We start from the raw sequence: 22847 nt of genomic DNA, 5'->3' as shown, positions 1-22847 counted from the left end.
TTAAAATATTATAACAAAATAAAGTATTAAAATTGCACAACAGAACTCTACCTCTTTTCTTTTTCAGTTTAAATGCTTCTGGGCACCTCAAACAATTATAGAACCATTTGTCAGTCAAATTCAAATTGCCCAGAATTTATTTTCTGGTAATTTAGCTTTTTGTTATGTCCACTAGTAAAATAACTGTTTTTATTTTTTTTTTAATTCCCTCTTAGCGGTAGTAACAAGTTGTTTCCATCATGGCAAAACTTTGTTATTAAAGCATAAATCAGTCTGAAAAAAGTGACTGTCAACCTTTCTACCAAGTTATTTTACTGGAGTTGTTGTTTGGAGTACTATAATTTTTCTAATTACAGTTTCTTGTCTAGCTGCTTTTTACCCCAGACCCAAGGAGAAATGTAGGAGTGAGAGACTTGTTATAACTAAGGGTGAAATCAATTAATACAGCAAAGAACTATTAGTTAATTCACAAATTACCCTTCAGTTTATAGTTCTATTCTAAGTTATAGGTATTAGTTTTTTTTAGCAAACTTTATTCCTTGATTACAGGTATTAGCAATGGTGAAGTAGCTCAAATTCTTGGAATGGAATACAAACCTAGCAAGTAACTTTGTAGAGGTGAAATGCAAAGGAATTTTAACTCCTTAAGGCTATTACGGCCCACTGGAAAAGGTTCTGGATCTATTTGTTAAACAAATAAATGAGTGTGTGTTTGTTTGAAGTGTAAACAGGAGAGAAATAATGCATTTGCTAATTTTCTTAGCTTCGAACTTTAACCAGCATTCTTTAGCCTTGGCATTTGCAAGATCATTCAATCAATAAACATTTATTAAGTGCCTACTATGTGCCAGGCACTGTTCCTGTGTATTTTTGTTTAGTCGTTTTCAGTTGTGTCTAACTCTAGTGACCCCATTCTGGGGTTTTCTTGGCAGAAATATTGGAGTAGTTTGCCACTTCCTTCTCAAGATGATCTTACAGATAAGGAAAATGAAGCAAACAGGGTTAGGTGACTTGCTCAGGGTCCTACGGCTTGTAAGTGTCTGAGGTCAGATTTGAACCCAGGAAGATTCTGACTCCAGGCCTTGTGCTCTATCTACTGTACCACCTCACTGCTCCAAGCATGCATAAGTTCATTTATATACTGCCCATCTTCTAAGAAACTCTACTTTTGCCTTTATTCCCCAAAATCATTTTCACATATGCTGACTTATCAATATTAAAGTCATCCCAGAGAACTAAATAAAATGAGAAAATTTCTTCATGATCAATGATCAGCATAGGAAAAAACAAGTGGCACCAGGAAGGACAAGCTGTAGAAAAGATAGTGTAGTGACCTACTTAATCTCAGTTATGGCTCACTGTAAGAATCAAATTTCATGATGTATCAATCAATAAACAATTTATAAGCACCCACGATGTGCCAGGTATTATGTGAGATGCAGGGACTACAAACACAAAAATTAAGCAGTCCTTGACCTTAGGGAACTTACATTCAATTGTGGGAAACAACATAAAAATGTGTTAAAAAAAAAAAAAACAAACCATACAAATTAAATACAAGTGAAGTGCAGGGCTCAATCCTGACATTTACATAAGACTCTTCACTGGTGGAGAGAAGTTTTACTCAGTGTTCCACCACAGATAGTAATCTACCATCCACCACTGAGGAGAGCTACATACAAATATCAGGCTTGAGCCCCAGGTTATACAGGGTAATGATGGGGTAGGGAGTGGAGAATGGGCTTAGTAGCTGGTAGGATCATGAAAGGCCTCCTGTAGGAGATGGCACCTAATCTAATTTCTGAAGTAAGTTAGGAATTCTAAGGAGTGGAAATGAAGAGGGAGTATATTCCATGTATGGGAGACGGCCTATGCAAAAGCACAGAGGTGGGAGATGGACTCTTGTGGGTGAGAGACAGCAATAAGGCGGGTTGGACTAGACCAAAGGGTGCCAGGAGGGAAGTAATCTGCATAAAATACTACCTAAAAACACCTATGAAGAGAACAATAAACCAAATTATAGTTGATTTAAGGCTTGAGAACCTGAGTAGAAGGCAGTTCAACTCCAGAAGAGACAAATATTTTTACCAACCAAAAATACTCTTACAATTCTTTCCACACAAAGGCCAAAATCAAGCCAATTTACCCCCTCTCTTCTTCTCTTTTCATTTCAAAAAGAAACTCATTTTTTTTTAACAGTCAGTTTTGAGTTGAGTGGGATGGGAGAGTTGGAGTCTCTGGCTTCTCCTCTGAGACCTCATCATCAAGTAATCACTCAAATGACTGAGGTCTCTCAGACTTCACGTCCCCAGCCACATTTCAGAGGTGGGAACTTTGCAAGACGATCTTTTAAAAAACAAATATTTTATTGGTGTTTCTAAAGCTACATCTTGATTACTTCCCAATGACCCTTCCTATGTAACCTTTGCTCGTAACGAAACCAACCAATCCCATGCCTTATTCTGTGCTCATAGACTCTTTCCAAAGAGAAGGGATGTGTTCCACCATGAATCCTCTGGCATCAAAACTGATCATTGCAAGACCTGGAGTTTTTGTGTCTCTCAATGTTGCTTTTCTTTGCATTATTGTGATCATTGTAGAGATCGTTCTCTTGGTTGCAGGAGAATCTTAAGGCCTTCCCCTGTCCCTTCTGTAACTCCTGAGACCCTGTTCTGGGAGCCCCAAATTAAGCCAGAAAACTACAGGTCCTCCTCCAGCTGCAGTTCTATGTACAGATAATGTCACATCATGACTTCTGTGCACGGTCTCAGAGCATGCTTGAAGTAAGGTTTTTCTCCTTTAATTCCTTGGCCACTCCTTCAGAATCTTTCATAATAAGAACTTTTAAGTTTCATTCCATTTGAATCCTTTTTCATAATATACTACAGCCTATTTATTTCTATCAGGAATCTCTCCATTGCCTTTTGAATGACCTGCAGTTTTGATTTCTTAAAGATTCTGGTACTCTATGATTTGAAGCCACAAAACATCACCAGAAGAATATTAGTGTTAAAAAGATGGGAGAAGCTTTGGATGTTTGAAAGTACTTTCCTGTTTTCCAAAGCCCCCTGTCTTCTTCTTAGTCAGTTTTGGATGCAGTATTTTTCTTTTCCATCTGCAGTGTATATTCAAGATACATGTATTGATGGACCCACTCTGTGGACTGTCCACTCAACTGCATGTCATAGTCTGTACAACAGGCATTCTTTATCCACTTGGCTTTTCTTATGTGGATAGTTAGACCAAATCCTTTTTGTTTTTTCTGGATATCCTTTAAGAGACAGTGCAATATTTTAAGATTTGATATAATGAGCACAGTGCCATCTATAAATCCCAAACTTAGAATGCATTACCATCTATAGGGAATCCCTCTTCTACTTTGACTCAAAATTGAACATTCTCTACCATAGTGACCAACAACTTTGGTGAACAGATATGTTTTATGCCTCACTTGTTGTTAACAATCAGAGAGGAGTCAAACAAAGGTATCTCTGGCTTTTTGTGAAAATCATGTATTGTATTAATAAACACGTAGACTGTATATGCTCTGGGTGTCTTTTACCTGACTTCCACTCTTTGTGGCAAGTTGGGTCACCAGAGCAAGATTTTTTCTTCCTCTTAGGGGCCCAGGGGTGTTGGTAGGTATCTTTCTAGTGCTGTCAGCTCAAGCTTCCATTCCAGTGTGTTTTCCTGAATATCAGTCACCAGTTAGAGTTAATATCTCCCTTGTATGATCAATAGACCCAGTAATTAGCTCCACAGAATCATTTAACCAATTCACATAAACTCACTTTTACAAAAGGGATCTTTGCTGAGGAGATATAGCAAAAACAGAATCATAAATACCCCACAGACAGCAAGTACACTTCCTTATACTGCCTTGCTCCCTGGGGAGAGTAGGCTCAAACACAGAGTGTTTGCTGCAAAGCATTTCCCCCACCAAGTTCATGTATAAATGGGGCATCACCAGTGGAGACCCTTTCCCCTTGTTGGAGGACCAGCATAGCCCATCCTCATCACTCAAACCCAGATAGGTAGGAAAACAGAAGGCAGGCTCTGTTCAGTCTTTGTTTGCACAAATCACTGGGACCTTGTGTAAGCATGTTCATTTCCATCTCGGAAACCAGTAGAAAAGCTTTTCTTTACTATGCAGTAAGTGAATAGGAAACAGTTATAGGATGCCTGGGCATACTCTAAAGTAGCCAGCCAGGCTCATATCATCAGGAACCTTCCAAAGAAGTCTGACCAAACACACATGCGCCCAGGACTGAGACCTCATTGGCCAGTGTTCTGTTATGTATTCATGGAAGATGTAAAATTAGAGGTGAACTTTTAAAGTGGCATTTTGCTCTACTGTGTCAACTTTTTAGAGTCAACAAACAACCTTTTAATCATTTTCATGACTATAAAGAAAATGGAATGCTGTAGAATATTTTTTGTGAAAGCCTATCTGTTCCCTTTTTGTGTTTCATGAATATTTTATGAAGATTGGAAAGTAGACATAAAGATTGGTGGTTACTGACATTTTCTTTCTTTTTAACTAAATTGTATTTTATTTTCATGAAGATCAACCTTCTCTCTCTTTTACCTCCCACCCCAATGACAAACAAGAAAACTAAAACCCCTGTAACAAACATGTATAGTAAAGCTGAAATTGGCTATGTTAAAAAAAAGTTTCAACCCGCACCCTGAGTCCATAACCTCTCCATCCAGAGTTGGGAAACATGTTTCATTCGTCATGAGTCCTTTGGAATTTTCAGAATTCCTCAGCTTTTCAAAGTTGCTTGTTTTTACAATATTGTTGTCATTGTATAAAGTGTTCTCCTGGTTCTATTCCTTTACTCAGCTTTAGTTCATACAAGTCTTCCCAGGTTTTTCTGAAACCAATCTCTTCATTGTTTCTTATACTGCAGTAGCATTCTATCACATACATATACCATAAATTGCTCAGCCATTTCCCCAACTAATGGGCCTCCCCTCCGTTTCCAATTCTTTGCCACAACAAAAAGAGCTGCTCTAGATCGTTTTGTACATATCGTTCTTTTCCCTCTTTCTTTAGTGTCTTTTAGATATAGATCCAGTAGTTGTATCACTGGGTCAAAGGGTAAGTACAGTTTTCTTTGATGCCTCCTTGAATGCCTATTTTCGGTAGTGGTCACATCCATGATTTTTTTTCCAGTCATTTGATCTTTCCTTCTTTCAGATATATTAAGAACCGATCCATGAATGCCCTCAAAATCGTGTCACCTGGGGCACAGACCTCCTTGGTGTGTTATCTGGCCTAGTTTAGAATATCTTCCTTTGTCTCATGTGCTTCTTCTCAGCACATCTTAAGCCATGGCTTTAGAACTTGGTACTATTCAGTGGTCTGTTTACTTTTGTCCCTGATGGTATCTATGACAGGAGCCAAAGAAGCTTTACAGGAGGTCAACGAAAGCCTAGAGTTCACATGTTTAAGGCAAGGACAGACTAGGGTAAAATCATAAAGTAAGGTAAAGTTCACCTTCAGTGTCCTCCCACATCTTTTTCTGTGTGACTCCTCATCACTTTCCCAACTCCCCACCCTAAGGCATCTAGTGCTTTCCTGCTGCTGTATTCTACCCAATACTGTATCACCCTTATGGCACATGTCCTATAAGTGACTCACTTTTCCCGAACATTCAAACCTCTTTACCCTGCCCATCAAAATTTACCAGACCTTTGAATTCTTAATTCAGGACCTACTTCCTAAGACTGGCTCACCAATCCGATAAATTAATTGATCTAAATCGTTAATGACTGATGATGACAATGTATTATCTTTCCCACATAAAATTTGAAGATATAAAAGTTCAGTAATTTAAACAGAGGGGTATCAATATTTTTCCAGAGGAGGGTCTACTTTTCATTTCCTCAAAATTTTATGATCATCTGTCAGATTAGCAGAGATGGGGCAGGGAAGTAAATACTAATAAAAGAGGCCCCTCAGTGGTAGGAGTGCAGAGATACAAGTCACCAAAGGAGGAGTTGGGAGCAATGACTCTTTTAAACCTTGGGGAGAGGGAAGCGGAGGCAGCAGTTGGTCATTCGGGGAGCCATACCTTACCCCAAAGCAAAGGATAATGTGAAAATTTCAAGCAATGCCGTTTGAGAATATACTTTTCAAGCCTCTCCTACCCAATCATGTCTGTGGCTGCCTGCTCTGTCTACACATGTGAACACCATACAGAACTTCTTTAAATTTCCCACCAGCTGCTTCCTTATTCTAATGGCTATAGCAGCAGTGTCTGTATCCTTTCCTTGACTTGGGCTAACTACTCTGTACAACGCTACTGATTTTTATACTCATCCTTTAATTCCATCTTCTAGTCCAAATTCCTCTCTCTGTATTGGGGTCACACAGCTAGTAAGTGTCTGAGGCCAGATTCAAACTCATGAAGATGAGTCTTCCTGACTTTCAGACCTGGCACTCAATCCACTGTGCCATCTACCTGCTGCCACAACAACAAATCTAAATTCCTTTCTCCATAGTGGGGTAGGTATATTACGATGATAGCTGAACTTTTTAAGGCACTTCAAGACTTCAATACTCTTTATATAATAAACAACCTGTAAACAACAACCTGTAAGTTAGGTACCCTAGCTATTTTTATCATCATTTTACTGATGAGGACACACCGATGGTTACACAATTTAGTGTAGTGGTACAATTTGAACCCAGAGCTCTTCTGAGTCCAAGTCCCACGCTTTTCATGGTAAGTGAGCTAAGGTTTCATATGATGGGACAGAGGAACAAAGCTTTCCATTATTTACTCTTATTGGTCCCTGTTGCATACCTGTTGTCTCATATTTGGAAAAAAAAATGCCTCAACTCTCCATGTGCTATCAAAATTCTCAGGAAATTTGTGAAATGCCCTTCCCTAATACGCCAGAGTATAGCTAACAGCTATAAACAGTCATGATTAAAGACAATATTTGTGTGTTTGTTTTCTGGAAAGCACTTGGTCCAATATCCTCTGTTCTTTAGCTAGGCCCTTCTATACCTTCATCCTAATGCATCAAATCTTGGTTTCCAGATACTGCAGAAAAAAAATGTTAGACTTAGTAGTAATACTTGTGATTTCTCTTACTGAGTCCAAATAGAGCATTTCCCTCCCTAATCTTCATGAACAAACCTCTACCAAAAATCTACCATTTTGAACGTGGAAAAGGAGAGTTATTGGTTCACTTTAAACACCTATTTCCTGCATGTCTTAGAACTGAATGATCACAGTGACACATGGATCAATTGCATAATGTCATTTAGTACTTATTTCTCAGCTGAGCGATTCCAAGAAACATGACCATGAATCTAGTCACTGACGAGCCTTGGCAAGACCCAAAAAGAATGAGCAAAAAAGATCCATCCTGGCATTGGGATCAGCAGCTGCAACATGACTGACCTGTTTGCATACCTTTTATGAATGCCTCAGGCCAATCCTGAACTTGAAATCCTAGAAAATTGGTCCTTCATCACTGTAATTTATAGAACTATATAACTACATGTATACAGCAATTTAACCTTTGCAACGTGCTTTGCAAAAACCTCACTTGATCCTCACAATAACCATGTGAGCTAGGTGATGCCGAAATCCCCATTTTAAAGATGAGGAAACTGAGGCTGAAGACAGGTGAAATGACTTGTCTGAGATCACATGGCTATTAAGTATCTGAAGTAGGATTTTAACTATCTGTAACACCTCTTAGTGGAAATCTATATGGCACTTGAGGGTTTGCAAAGCACTTTTCACTACATTATCTTCTTTGTTCTTCATCACAACACTCTGATATTATTGTCCCCATGTTATAGATAAGGAAATGAGGTGACAAGAAGTTAGACTTAGCCAAGGTCACAGGGTATCAAAGTCTGGATTTGAGCCCAGGTCTCTTCTAACACTGTCTAGCACTTTTGACTAATAAAAATAATTGTTATATAGAGCTTTAAGGTTTGCAAAGTGCTTTACCTATATTACCTGATTTGAGCCTTCCAACAACCTCATGAAGTAGGAACTACAGGTGTTCTCATTTCTGAGAATTTTACAAATTAAGAATTTTTTTTTACAAATTTTATAATTTATTTATTTAATTTTTTTTTACAAATAATGAAAATGAGACTCAGGTAAGTGACCAGACCGTGTAGATCTTATCCAATTCATGGGAGACCTTTTTTTAGGTCAAAGGTTCTTAACTTGGGGTTCACAGACTCTAGGAGTCCATGGATAGATTTTCGGAGTTCTGTGATCTTGGATGGGAAAAAATTCCATCTTAATTTTCACTAACCTCTAGTTGAAATTTATCTTTTCCTTCAATTATGAGTGTAGGTCACTGTAATGACAATTTAGATTTGAAGAGCTTTCCCACCCATTAATAGGCTATGTTTACATAACAGGAAGCCTAAGTCACATGCGATAGGAGGAGCTTGCTGAGAGGAAAAGGGAAGTGTGTCGCAGGAAATGCTGAGAGAGAGAGCAGTTAGAGCTGAGGGAAAGAGCAGACGTGTGGTGCTGTGCTGTGAGTGATTGTTGGTGGCAAGGCCCCAGCAGGGGAGTGATGGCTTTGAAATGGAGTGGTTCTTTGCTGTGATATTGTGTGTTGAATTCTTTGTTGCTGTAATGGATTGGGCTTATTGGTGATGGGATCTAGTTCTCTGGTGTCTGAATAAATGGTTTACTTCTGCCTTCTACATGGAGGGTCTCTTCTATTTCATGACACAGAATCACATAGGCATATTGACAATTATCATATGTATTGTGATTAATGCCTTGCTAATACAGTCACAAACAGTATTTCGAGAAGGGTTCTGTAGGTTTCGCTAGACTGCCAAAAGCGTTCATGACAGAAAAAGGCCAAGAACCCCTGCTCTAGGTCTTTTAATCTTCAGGGATGCCAGTGCAATACTCAGGTTGTTAGGACTGTTCCTATTATTCTCACCACATGATCAGCCCAGTGCCTTTTTCAGTCACATTTGTCTTTGGTGCTTTCTAGGCTATCTCTCATTTGTAAGTCTTAATTGATACAATGCTGCAATCTTCTTATGTCTACCAAGTGGCTTTCTGTTGCTCTTTGAATCACCTGTAGTTGTGATTTGTCCGAGCTCATGGTGTAGTACCAAATAAAAGTTATTTGTAACAAGAATAAGACATTGAGAGGCAGCATGGGATAGAAGCAAGCCCTGGCGTCTGAAAGATGTGGAGTCAAATCATGCCTTAGGCACTTAACTAGCTATATGACCCTGGCCAAGTTATTTAAGTTGTTCTTTAAGACTCAGTTTCCTTGTCCGTAACATGAAAAGGTTGGACTTTAAGGTTCTTTCCAGCTATAAATCTATGATTCTATAATCTATATGAAATTATCTGTCTTAGTCTAAAATAACAAAGGTTTACTTCAAATAAGACCTGGCTGGACTTAATTAGAAAAATCAGTCTGACCAACGTAAGCATGGGGATGAGTTTATAAAGGTTTTTGTGGAAGCATAGTGACTCACCACCCAGGAACATGAGAGATTTGCAAAGCTGAATAGAAAATGAGAACAGACTTAGCAGCAAATATTTCTCCATTAGGACTCTGTGATTGATCTTGGTTTGCTGGTGGACCACCTACATGTTCAGGGCTCCTGGTTCAAACAGGGGGTGGGGGTGGAGAAGAAGGAGATCATAGGGAGACACCTAAGCTCTCAGCACAAAGGGCTAGGAGGGGAGGAGGCACCCAGGGACATGCCTCCTGGGTTGGGGCCTTGGAGAAGGGAGAACAGGCATTCCAGGATAGCCCAGACTATTGCTGGGGATGTGAGCAGGGGGAGGTGTAGCTGGAAGGAGGTCACCTGTAATGCAGGAAGGATGTGAGATTCCAACTTCACCCAAATCCCCCAGCCTTCATTATCCTGTAGGTAGCTTTCATGAGAGTCATTCACCAACACTTTGGTGCAGACAAGCCAGGGTAGGTGTACACAGCTTGTCCTCCAGAGTCCAGCTTTCCCTGCTAAAACATAGCCCTTTGACCCCTGACCTCTCAAAATTGGGAGGTGGAGGAATCAAGGAAGGCTACAAAGGTAGAATCAGGGAAATATATCAGGAAGGGAGAAGGCTTCAGTGATTGCTTCCCTTAATCCTGGAATGTGGCAAGAATGTGCTTTCAGTCCAATAAATACTCTTAAGCCAATGGCCCTGGAGCCTCCTTGTTGTTCCTCACTTATGGCACTCTGTACCCCCGCTCCAGGTATTTTCACTGGCTGTCCCCCATACCTGAAACACTTTTCCTCCTCATCTCCACCTCCTGGTTTCTCTAGCTTCCTTCAAGTCCCAGTGAAGCTTTTCCTGATCCCTCTTAATTCTAGACACTTCCCCCTGTGACTATTTTCAATATATCCTGTATGTAACTTGTTTGTACGTAGTCATTATGTTAATAATAAGTTAATAATGTTGTCTCCCCCATTGAGTGTGAGCTCTGAGAGTAGAAACAGTCCTTTCCCTTCTCTGCATCCCCAGTGCTTAGTATGGTGCCTGGCGCTTAACAGGCACTTAATATTCATTGACTAGCTGGTAAATGAACTTCAGGCCCCCAGAGGAAAGTTGTAATGGTTTCAGGTAGTGGCCTGGGGCTTTATTAGGAAACAAAAATGTCTAGCTGTGGGTACAGGAAGCAGTGACAGTGCTAAAGCCTCCATAAGGAAAGAAGCACATTTCCTACATGGCATGCGTTCTGGGTCGAAATCCTTCATGGCCCCACCCTAGTTATGGATCTGGTTTATGACCACTCTAATGGCACCATAACAGATGGAATATACCAGAATAATTGGCACAAATTTTAAAACCTGGCCCAGGTTTTTGTTCTAATATCTATTCTGGTCCAATGAGATCATACTACCCTCCCCTTTAGTCTCCAGTCCTCTCAGCAACATAGAGGAGAAAAGTCTCTTTCCATTCCCCTTCGTAGATTTTCTGTTCAAATTGGCTGCTGGGTATGAAAGTTTCCCATGTTTCTGAAAGCCTGAAGGGCAGTCAAGGGAGCTGTGAGAGAACCACCCATCATGTGAGCTCTTGGCTTCACCCCCTTCATGACTACCAGACTGAGTTGGGACATAGGCAAAGTGCCCCACTATTATGTTATAGCATTTATCTACAGAAAAGAGAGGTGAAAGCGAGGGTCACATATGCTTCAACCATTCTCACAATCCCCAGCCCCCCACCTCTGACCTTCCCTTGCTTCCTGACCTCACTCACCCCAATAATTCTTATATTCCCACTCACTGTATATAGAGCCATAGAATCCCAGAATTTTCAAGCTAGAAGAGATTTTCAAAATCAATAGAGACATAAGATCCCACCAAAATATGGGAGAATTTGATGTTTGGATTTAACTTGGAGTTGAATGAAATTAATGTAGATTTCATTCCATTCTTTCAAGAGGGAATTTAGGGATCTTTAAGGAGTATAACTAAGGGATTTGGGAAAGTCCAACCACTAAAGTCTGGGAGAAAAAAACCCAACTCAGAATAAACAAAGCAAAATAAAAAAATAAGTGTGGGGGTGGGGTTCTGGGGGGTAGGGTGGGATGGGGATAGGATGTGAGAGAAGAAAACCCAAGGGATAAGTTTAGTACTGTGTTCATAACTGCTTCAAATTAAAGAACTAATTTTGGACTGAGGAATAAAGAAAGGCATTTCTTGAGAAAGAGACTAGGGCCAAGAACACAACACCTCCTGTTGTTAAGGCAAAAAAAAAAAAGAGCTTCTATACACACTTATCCCAGACGTGTTTATGTTTTAAGGTTTAAATGTGTCTGCAAAGAGAAACCAACCCCAGAGCAGGAGTAGATGTTCCTTATTTATCAAACCGGCCGAGTAAATAAACACTCTGTGCCTGTCTCTTCCTTATACCGTGTCCTTTAGGTACTCAGACACCTGCAGATCTAGAACTGAAAGGAGCCTTTGAGATTATCTAATCCAACCCTCTCATTTTACAGATGAGGAAACCAAGGCTCAGAGGGGGTCAATTATAGTAATCATGATAGCAACTAACATTTACAAAGCCCTTTAAGATTTTTTAAATGAAATTTTACTTTATTTTCAAAAGAAGATCTTGCCTCCTCTCCCTCCTACATTCTCTCCCTCTCCACTGAGAAAGCCAGAAAAACAAGAGCTAAACGTGTTTTGAACGTGTATGGTCAGTCAAAACAAATAACTCTGTTTGGAGCCTCAAAGTTTGCAAAGTGCTTTTCCATAGACTATTTCATTTTATCTTTAAAAACAACTCTTTGAGATAGGAGCTATCGTTATACCCCTTTCACAGATGCGGAAACTGGGGCTCAGAGAGGTCAAAGGACATTTCCTACACGGCAGGCATTCGGGGTCGAAATCTTTCACTGCCCCACCCTACTTATGGATCTGGTTTATGACCACTTTAATGGCACCGTAACAGATGGAATATACCAGAATAAATGGCACAAATTTTAAAAGGCTCGCAGATAGTAAGTGGCAAAGCCCTCATTTGAACCCATTTCCTCTGACTACGACTTGGCAAGACGTGTCCTTTCATGTTTGGAGCCACAAGAGTAGGGGGTATACTGTTAAACATTTAACATCTCACTCCCCGCCCCCAAAAGTACTCAAAACACACTTTTTAGTTTAATCTACATTTTTAACATTTTCTTTATCACTTTCTTAAGTTTATACAGTCAAGACAATGAACCAAGCCCTGATTTCTATTGTTGCTGTGCAGTTGTGTCCAACTCTCTGTGACTTCATTTGGGGTTTTCTTGGCAAAGATACTGGAGTGATTTGCCATTTCCTTCTCCAGTTCGTTTTGCAGATCAGGAAACTGAGGCAAACAGGGTCAAGTGACTTGCCCAGGGTCACACAGCTAGTTAGTGTCTGAGGCCAGATTTGTACTCAGGAAGATGAGTCTTCCTGACTCCAGGCTCAGCACCCGATCCATTGCACCACCTAGCTGCCCTCCTGATTTGTATAGGGAGGCATAAATGTTCACAGTGAAAATCTAACCATCAAGCCTGTATGAGAGTCAGCCTGGGCAATCTGAGAAGCTGCATTAACTCTTTCACGCAGTATTCAATGAACCCAAACTATGCCTTTCATATAACCATTTTACTCTTTTTCCATGAGGTCATGTACCAGCCATGGGTTGTGTCTGTGGAACAAAACTGACTTGGCCGAACAATGAGTCTGAGTTAAGGCTCAGCAGAGGAAGGTCTGTTGAGTCATAGCTGAAGAGTTCTTTGATCCGAGACAGCTGTTTAGTGTGAAATGGAGGCGCTGCAGCTGGATAATTGGAGCTTCAGCCTTTGGAGGCCTCTTAAGCTTGGCTAGTGCAATTGTGCAAGCTCTTCGTGCCTGACTGACAGCTGTCTGCTGTCAACAGTCTGAATTCAAATTACGTGAAAGTGGGCAGGATCGCTTTTTTCAGTCTACGAATTTGCCAGTGAGGATGGATTGTCCAAGACTTGTTTTTTGAACCTCGAAACAAAACTTTGGTTCTGGGAAGGTCCAATTTAATCCGTAGTCCCACATGGGCCACAAAGTCATCCATGAATGCCCAGGCCCTGGGCATTCAAAGCCTGATGCTAGAGCAGTTAACTCAGCCTTGACCAAGACTAGCTATCTTCCCCCAAGGAAATTCTTTTATAAGCATTTTGGTCCCACCTCTCAGAATACTAAAAATGTTCCTTTGCTTAAAAGTTCCCCTTTATGGGTCCTGTGCCAGGAATATAGCCCTATTAATTATCCTGGCTTGTTAGACAGCAACACTGTGCTTTTGTTCAGATTTTATTTTTTGTCATCCTCCTGTATCCTTCCCCTCCTCCCTCTCATCTTCATTTTTAACAAACATTCATTCAGTGTTTATTGTGTGTAACATCCTGCTGGATTCCAGGGCTTTAAAGTTATCATAGACATAGTTCTTCCTCTCAACAAACGAGAAATAGAAAAATCATCAGATTTATTAAACAAGCATTTATCATTGCTTCTTCTACCCTTCCCCCTTCTAAAGGTTTAACAAAGTTTTCTTAGAAAGGGATAGATTTTAACATCCCCAGATGATTAACATATAATCTTGAAATTTAAGAGGAGAATGGAAGGACAATTGCTCAATCTGCTAAGATTTGTCACATATACACACACCAAAATTTGGTACTTCTGAGTTATTTCCACGTGTGTATGTAAACACACATATGTATACATCCATAAATGTGTGTACATACATATATACACATGTGTGCATGCATACATACATACACACACACACACACTGTCCTTTAAAACCAGAGAATCACAGAATATTATAGCTGGAATGGAGCTTGGAGTTTGTGTAGTCTGACTCCTTCATTTTACAGGTGATAAAACTAAGACCCAGAGAGGTTAAGTGATTTCTGAAAGTTACAAAAGTAAGTGTATGAGCTGGGATTGGAATCCAGGTCTTCTGACTCAGTCTAGTGGTTCCCAATGTTTTTGTTCCATGAACCCCTTTCAATAAAATAAAATGTTCTGAGTAATTTAATATATGATTCACAGTATTCTTTTTGATTTATTCATTAAAGACTTATAACTGCAATTATGATTATATCCCCCAAAGCTCTAAATTAAAATTTACATTACATAATTATAATTATAAAATTTTATTCTGCCTGTAATTATGGGAACTCTAAATGTAAAATTTTAAAATTCAAATTATAAAATAATTATAAATATTTTATTTGGGACAATCTATAAGAATTAAAATAAATAATTCAATAAGACCTTATATGTTTACTATTAACTGCAAGACTTCATGTTAAATATTTATTTTACAAATTTTTTGAAGATAACATTTTAATGAAAGAAGTTATAACTTGGAAGATACTTAACATAATAATTATATATAAGCATAATTTCAAAGATGAACTTTTTATTTGAATAAAGGTTTGTATTTTGAACTGAAAATCAAAGAGTCTTAAATCTGGTTCCATATCAAATTTATTTCTATATTTTGACTTAAAACAAGAATAAAATAAAAATGCTGTCTTGCACAAGTATGTGTTGGAAAATGATAGGAGAATTTTACAATCTCTTTTGCTGAGAGATAGAAATGAATTTTTTAGTCACTTAACTAATCAATGAAAATGGATAGTTAATTATGATATAAAATATTTACTTTTTACTGGCTAATGACAAGCACTGTATTAAGTGATTAATGTACTTAAAGTGCATATTACTTTTTTTTTAAAACAGTGTTTATAAATAAACTAATCTTTGTAAGGAAATTATCTCTTCAGACATGATTATTTTCCTCTTCTACCATTTTCTCTTCTACTATTAGCACACCAGCTATATGCTCATAAAAATTCTACTGAATAACTGACTAGTATTTTCAATCAGATCATTTGAAAATCTACCAAATGGAAGAATAAATAAAAAATGGAAAGTAGCATTAATACTGTAATGAGTGGCAGTATAAGGTTTTTTTCTGCAAAGCATTTGTGATGGTCCCCGAGGGTTCAAGATACCTTATAATGTGCATGCCTAGCAATTATGGTATTCAAACAGCCTGATATTTGTGCTTCAAGAATGGAAATGTTTATAACACTTTGATCACATGATTATACAACTGATGAAGTACAAGTACCTGGTAACAGAAGGGAATAAGGAAGTTTCTCTGTTCAAGGGACAGATCACAAATAAAGGTATACACATACATCTGACCATATGTCAGAAATCAGTTTGTGTTCAAATGTCAAACCCTTGTGACATTTTGGGAACAATTTGATAACAAGTTGGAAAACCGCAAGAATATATGCTTAGTCAGAAATAACCAGAATTTGATGTAATCTGTGCATGATCCTAATGATTTAAAATCACTTGGGAGAAATTAAAACTATCTATGGTCATATGAAAAAATGCTCTAAATCACTATTGATTAGAGAAACGCAAATTAAAACAACTCTGAAGTACCACCTCATACCTATCAGATTGTCTAATATGGCAAAAAAGGAAAATGATAAATCTTGGAGATGTGGTAAAATTGGAACACTAATGCATTGTTAGTGGAGTTATGAACTGATCTGGAGAGCAATTTGGAACTATGCCCAAAGACTATAAAACTATGTATACCCCTTGATCCAGCAATACCACCATTAGGTCTATATCCCAATGACATCATAAAAAAGGGAAAAGGACCCACATACACAAAAATATTTATAGCAGCTCTTTTTGTGGTGGTAAAGAGTTGGAAATTGAGGTTATGCCCATCAATTGGGGAATGTCTGAACAAGTTGTGGTAAATACATGTAATGGAATACTACTATGCTGTAAGAAATGATGAGCAGGCAGATTCGGAAAAACCTGGAAAGACTTACATGAACTGATGCTGAGTGAAGTGAGCAGAACCAGGAGAACTTTGTGCACAGTAACAGCAACATTATGTAATGATTAACTTTGATAGACTTGCCTCTTCTCAGAAATATGAAGATCTAAGACAATTCCCAAAAACTCATGATGGAAAATGCTATCCACACCCAGAGAAAGAACTATGGAGTCTGAATGCAGATCCAAGTGTATGAGTTTCTCTTTTTTTTTTCTTTCTCATGGTTTTTCCCTTTTGTTCTGATTCTTCTTTCACAACATAACTAATTTGGAAATATGTTTAACATGACTCTACATATATAGCCTATATTAGATTGCTTGCTGCCTTGGGAAGGTGGGGAAGGGAGGGAAGGAGAAAAAAAATCTAGAACTCAAAATCTTATAAAAGTGAATGTTGAAAACTCTCTTTACATGTAATTGGAAAAAATAAAATAAAATCACTTCAGAAACAAACCAATACTTCAAACATGAACATGCTTATTGTCACAGAGGAAAAATCTATTTGTGACATAATTGGGCAATTATTTACTGCTTAAGGTGTCATTAAGGAATTTTTAGCACAACCCTATGAACCACTAAGTGGTTTTAGTCCAGTAAATTTTTCCCCCACTGTACATATTTGCAACCTAACTGCTATTTGCAATGCCGCCGATGTGGCACTGCCTTTTTTACTTAGAAGATACTTAAAAAGAACCACTCTGTTTTTGATAGATAGGTCCGCGGTTATTGTTACTGCCCCTGATTCCATGGTTTTGCAAGATCAGTGTTATAACTAAGAAGGAGTGACTGGAGCTTTTCTTCATGATAGGGAATTTAGAGGGCGTTGACAGCCCCACGTGGTGGCTTTTTCCCAGGGTGCGCTTCCTCCCCACCCCTATGGCAGTGGTGGTAACTTTGTCCTAGGGTGTATTTCCTCTCTTATTAGCAGATTAATAATTTCATGGTGTCCTGGAGTTGGGGGGGCGGGAAGCGGGGGCTGTCACTTCCAACTGCTGATTGCTACATCTCAGTAAGCCTATCCCTCTGTTTACATGAAGTCTAAAAATAACTATCTATGGTCATGGTTCTGTGTACCCTTTCAAAATTTACTTTACCCATTCCATCTCAATTTAACATGCCACTCAACTGATACTTGACTTTCCCCTTGTCTTCCTCTATATATGTATATATATGTATAACATATTCTTTCCATTCTTTTTATGTGTCATATCTAGGCAAGTAAAAAAAAAGAGGTATGGACAGGATGCCTAACCTCAAGGGGCTTCTAGTCTTCACTGCTAGGAAAGAAAAAAATCTGAGTTTATCAGATCAGTCACCTAAGAGTACATGTTCCATCAGTTTTGGTAGACCAGATGCTTGTTCCCACCAGTACCCCCAGCCACCCAAAGATCTAGTTATGCTATTGAAGGTTCCTATGAGGCATAAATTGCATATGATACTGAGGGAGATGCCGGAGGAAGGAAATTAACTACTGGTGATGGGCTTAAGCCTCTGCCATAAGTGGGAGCTTAGAACTTGAGGCCCAAATCTCAAAGGAGAATTTACTTTGTCCTCATTCATCTAGGCAGTTTTTCTGATAATAGTATAGAGGAGGCTTTGGATTTTCAATGGCTGTTTGAGTGAAGCACAAGTATGCCAGCTCCTGCCAACTTAGAAAGGCTCCCAGTATTGGCCCAAAGATAGACAATGGCTGTCACCCAAGTACCTGTCCAGCTGTAAACAGAGACATCAAATAAAGGGTACTGGAGCTGGAGTCAGAGGCCACAGATTTGAATTTTGGCTCTGCAATTTAATACCTGTGTGCTCTTAGGCAATAATAATTCAATAAATGTATATTAAGGGCCTACAAGATATTATGCTAGGTATGGGGGATACAAAGACAAAGATGAAAATTAATTGCCCTTGAGGAACAACATTCACCAGAAGGGTGGTTGCCAGGTGACAAATGTTTTGGCCATCTGATCAATTTATGAAAAAAAACAGGGTTTGGTTGTCCTTTGTGGTGGGTGGAAGGAAGGGAGGGGAAAAAAGAACAAAGTAAAAAGTGCACAGAAGGGAACAAAAGAACTTACAATGAAACAAAGAAAAGATGGATAGCTCTGAGCACAATGTGCAGTATTTATTATATAGGCTTTCTTGAAATGAAAAAAAAATTCACAATTACACTTTTATCAACTTTGTCTAAAGGTCGTAAATTCATCGTGTGCATCTATTCATACTCAACCACATGACTTTCAATCGTGTAAAATGCTAGTTTATTTTTGATAGCAGAAACAGTGGTATGCAACACTTTCTACTCCTTTGTGTAAAAGATATCTGGCGCCTCAGTAGTCATCTCTTCACTTATTTTGTCCATTCTCTCCTATTTCTGCTCACTGACACAAGTTCTTGCTGTGTGGTCAGGATATCTCCCGTGCTCCAAATCCAGTCTGATAGCAGCCAAGGCATCCAGTAACATTCATCAAAAATGGTACATTCTGTTTCTTGATAATCCCAACTCCACCTTCATTATATGTTTACATTTTCATGGTCCCTACTCTGAATACTTTATATCCACAGATCTAAAGTGGAAGCTTTCTCTTCTTTGGGTCGTGAGTCACAATCCCAGTAGCAATATTGGATTTAATTGACCTGTGTCACTGAATATGACTTTGTCCATGTGAGGAGAAAGATTTGAAAATGAGGTTCGACCAGAGAGTAATTGTAAGTGTGCATAGCGGATGTGCATAGGCTGTGAAACAGCAGAAAAAAAAGAATTATAAAGGAGAATATGAATAAAAGATGCCATCAAAGTATTGCAAGAGTAAAAAAGAATATGGGTTGAATACGTGATGAGAGCAAGAGATAATTGATGGACAGCCTATGTACTTCATTGGTATTGTTATGATGTGAGAAAGAGTGAAAAAGCCCCCAACATGTAAGGTAGATGTCCGGTGGAAACGTATAGAGAACATGGACAGGAGTTCTACAACATAGGCAGGCATGGGTGGATTTGAATCTGCAACCCCATGTCAGTGGGGTAACAGATCCAATTGAGAATTTAAGTATTTATTGGACAAGGGCACGCCTTATATCACTACCTCAAGAGCCAAAAGGCAGGCATGATGATAATGTTTTCAAAATTTAATTTGTTCACTGTAGTGAATCTGATTACAATTGCATGGATTACTTTTTAATGTATACTGGAACTCCTTATGGTGATGATATAAGTGTTGGCAAAATAATATAAAATGATTAAAATTTTATTTTGTCTTTTAGTGACCTCACTTCTACCTTGTTGTTGAGTCATTTCAGTCATGTCCAACTCTCCGTAACCCCATTTGGGGTTTTTGTTTCTTTCTTTTTTAAAATTAATTTATTTTAAACTTAAATACTAAAACTTAAATACACAATAAGAAAAGAAAAAGAAACATAAACTTAAATACAAAATAAGAAAAAAAAAACAAGCATTGCCATGTGCACAGCAGAACGTGAGAGGATTAAACATATACAGCAATAAATTTGCATTTCAAGAAAGCCTATATAATAAATACTACACATTGTGTTCAGAGCTATCTGTCTTTTCTTTGTTTCATTTTAAGTTCTTTTGTTCTCTTCTGTGTACTTTTTACTTTGTTCTTTTTTCCCTCCCTTCTTCCCCCCACCATGAAGGCTATAATTAAGTACAGATATATATGCATACATGTATGTACGTATATATGTATATACACATACACATATATACACAAACATATACATATACATATATACACACAAACATACACATATACACTTATATACTTAGATATCTATAATCATCCTCATATACAGACATATACATTCATATGCATTTATGTAAGACCATACTATATTTGTTTGTCCTCTGTTTCTCTGAGGGTAGATAACATCTTCCTTCATAAATCCAAGTCTGTCTATATTTTGCATTTGGGGTTTTCTTGGCAAAGATACTGGAGTGGATTGCCATTTCCTTCTCCAGCTCATTTTGCACATGAGGAACTGAGGCAAACAGGGTTAAGTGATTTGCCCAAGGTCACACAGCTAGTAAGTGTCTGTGGCCAGATTTGAACACAGGAAGATGAGTCTTCCTGATTCTAGCTGCCCTATAGGCAGTTCTCCAGGCCTGGCATTCTATGCACTGTGCCACCTAGCTGCCCACTTCTACTACTCCTCTGCTATATCTACTTAGAGAAAAACTCCAAAAGAAGAATTAGAAAGAAACCTCCCAAAGAGTAAATGGGCTATAGGATCAAGTCCAGAGGTCATCCTGCATGACATATCTTCTTAGAGAAGTAGCTGGAAATGTTAGAGGAGGTATACAAACAAAACAGCAGAGTATTAAAAGTCTCTAGTGTTGCATTTGTACTGAGTCATAAGATAAATGTTATTATGAATGAAGAAAATTTGTCTAAAGTGCTTTTAAAAGTTATTCTTTTATCTTCTTGAATGGTACTATTAACAACTCAGTTCAGCTATCTTTCAGGAAGAATGGAAGGCTCCTTTGGGACTCGGAAAATGTTTCCCGCTCTAATGCAGGTCTTTGTTGGAAATTTTTTAAAAAGAGGGGGATTAGAAAAAATGTTTTCCCAAGTAAGAAAGCTTCTGTTCTATTCAATATGAACAAATGTGAAATCTGGAAAGATTCCAATCAGCTTTCTTAAAGAACTTCCAATGTCTTGCTTAAGTATACTTCTCACTAACACAGGCAAAGTGAAGGAGAGAATTAAAAAAATTTGTTAGGTCAATTCAGTTAATGTAGATAATTTAGAACATATGTATATATTTTAAAATAAACATTATGTTTCCATTGATAACAGAATTTTTTTAACGTCCCTAAGTCCCCATGGTGCTCAGTTTGTAGACCAGGTATTCATGGACTTATTAAAGGGACTGTGGATAGATTTCAGGGGATCCATGAATATATAGATAGATAGATAGATAGATAGATAGATAGATAGATAGATAGATAACTATTTCAGTGTAATTTATTTCCTCTGTTAAGAACCCCAGGGGTCTCTCATTCCATGTTTGACTTGAATAGTTTTAGGAGGGCAAAAATAATTCCTGTGGGCTAGATGGTTTTTGAAAACTATTTGAAAGACTGTATTAAGCTTCCTTAATAAACATAATAGCTTGCTGGGACATTTCCCATGTCTCAGCAGTGTGTTTGTTGTGTGACCCTCATTTGGGTCCTTTAACAGCAGTCTACAGGGGAGGAATTCAGGCCTAGCACTCATTTCGTGCCTCTAAGAAGAATGAAATCATGAATTAGGTAAATTTTTTCCAGAACAAAGAAAAGAGATTAATTGCTAAATAACACACGCAACATTTTACTGAAAGGAGAAAAATATGCTCCAACACTACTTCTTACCCTGCCACCCACCACCTAGAAAAATGGGTTAATTTTGCAAATTCACCGAGATAAGGAAATAGTAGAGTTCTAGAATTTTTCTAGAATTTTGCACACTAGAAAATGCCAGCCTCACCCATGAAGACAATGACTGGACTGATCTAGAGTAGTCCTGGCAACATCTCAGAAGTCTCTGGATTTTTTCTACTCTTATTACCTGAGAAGAAACACACAGACTCCTGGACAGACAGCTGGAGTGTGTCACTGCACTTTGATTGGAAAATGTAATTGTGTACTCCTGGAAAGAACTATTTGGCCTGGGATTATAAGACGATCTAGTTAGACTAGATCTCTTTTCTCAGAGGGGAAAGTGGGACATATAGAAAGAAAAAGACCACTATTGATCATAACAGAAATATAACCAGGGAGCAGCAAAGACATTTAACCCGTGTGCCTCTTTATTAAACCTATTGATGGTTGATGTATTCCAAGGAATCTGGGGTCAGCTTACTCTGTGCTGTTGCATTGTAAGCCCTTTGTTTACTCTTGAGTATAAAACAATCAGATCTGTCTGTAGTTTCTGCCACAGATGGCCAGTTTTCCGTTGGGCCTGATTAGTGGTATGCCCTGTCCTGTTGTTCATTCTTCGTTGTCAAAGAGGACCAGTGACATCATGAGGGTGACGTCTTGGATGAGGAAGAGGAGGAGATGGAGAAGGAGAAATAGCAGCATTCCTCAACTCAAATTGGCAGGTTGGGTCCCCAGAGAGCAGCTACTACTACTCACAGATAACATGGTAAATATAGTTAATGCAAAATGTTCTCCTAAAAATCTGTTTCAGCCCTTCTTACAAATATACACAGCATCCATGAGAGGAGTAAGCTTAAACTTAGACCATAATAGTAGTGAAGCACATGTGCAAGAAATATGTGTAACGAGGGTTTAACTCACAACACCTGCTCTGGAAGTCCTTCTCTCTCTCTCTCTCTCTCTCTCTCTCTCTCTCTCTCTCTCTCTCTCTCTCTCTCTCTCTCTCTCTCTCTCTCTCTCTCTCTCTCTCTCTCTCTCTCTCCCTCTCCCTCTCCCTCTCCCTCTCCCTCTCCTTCTTTCTCTGTCTCCCTCTCCCTCTCTCCC

Source organism: Trichosurus vulpecula, chromosome 2 (assembly GCF_011100635.1).
Source record: "Trichosurus vulpecula isolate mTriVul1 chromosome 2, mTriVul1.pri, whole genome shotgun sequence".
NCBI classification, from domain to species: Eukaryota; Metazoa; Chordata; class Mammalia; order Diprotodontia; family Phalangeridae; genus Trichosurus; species Trichosurus vulpecula.
This window is presented reverse-complemented; position numbering follows the sequence as displayed.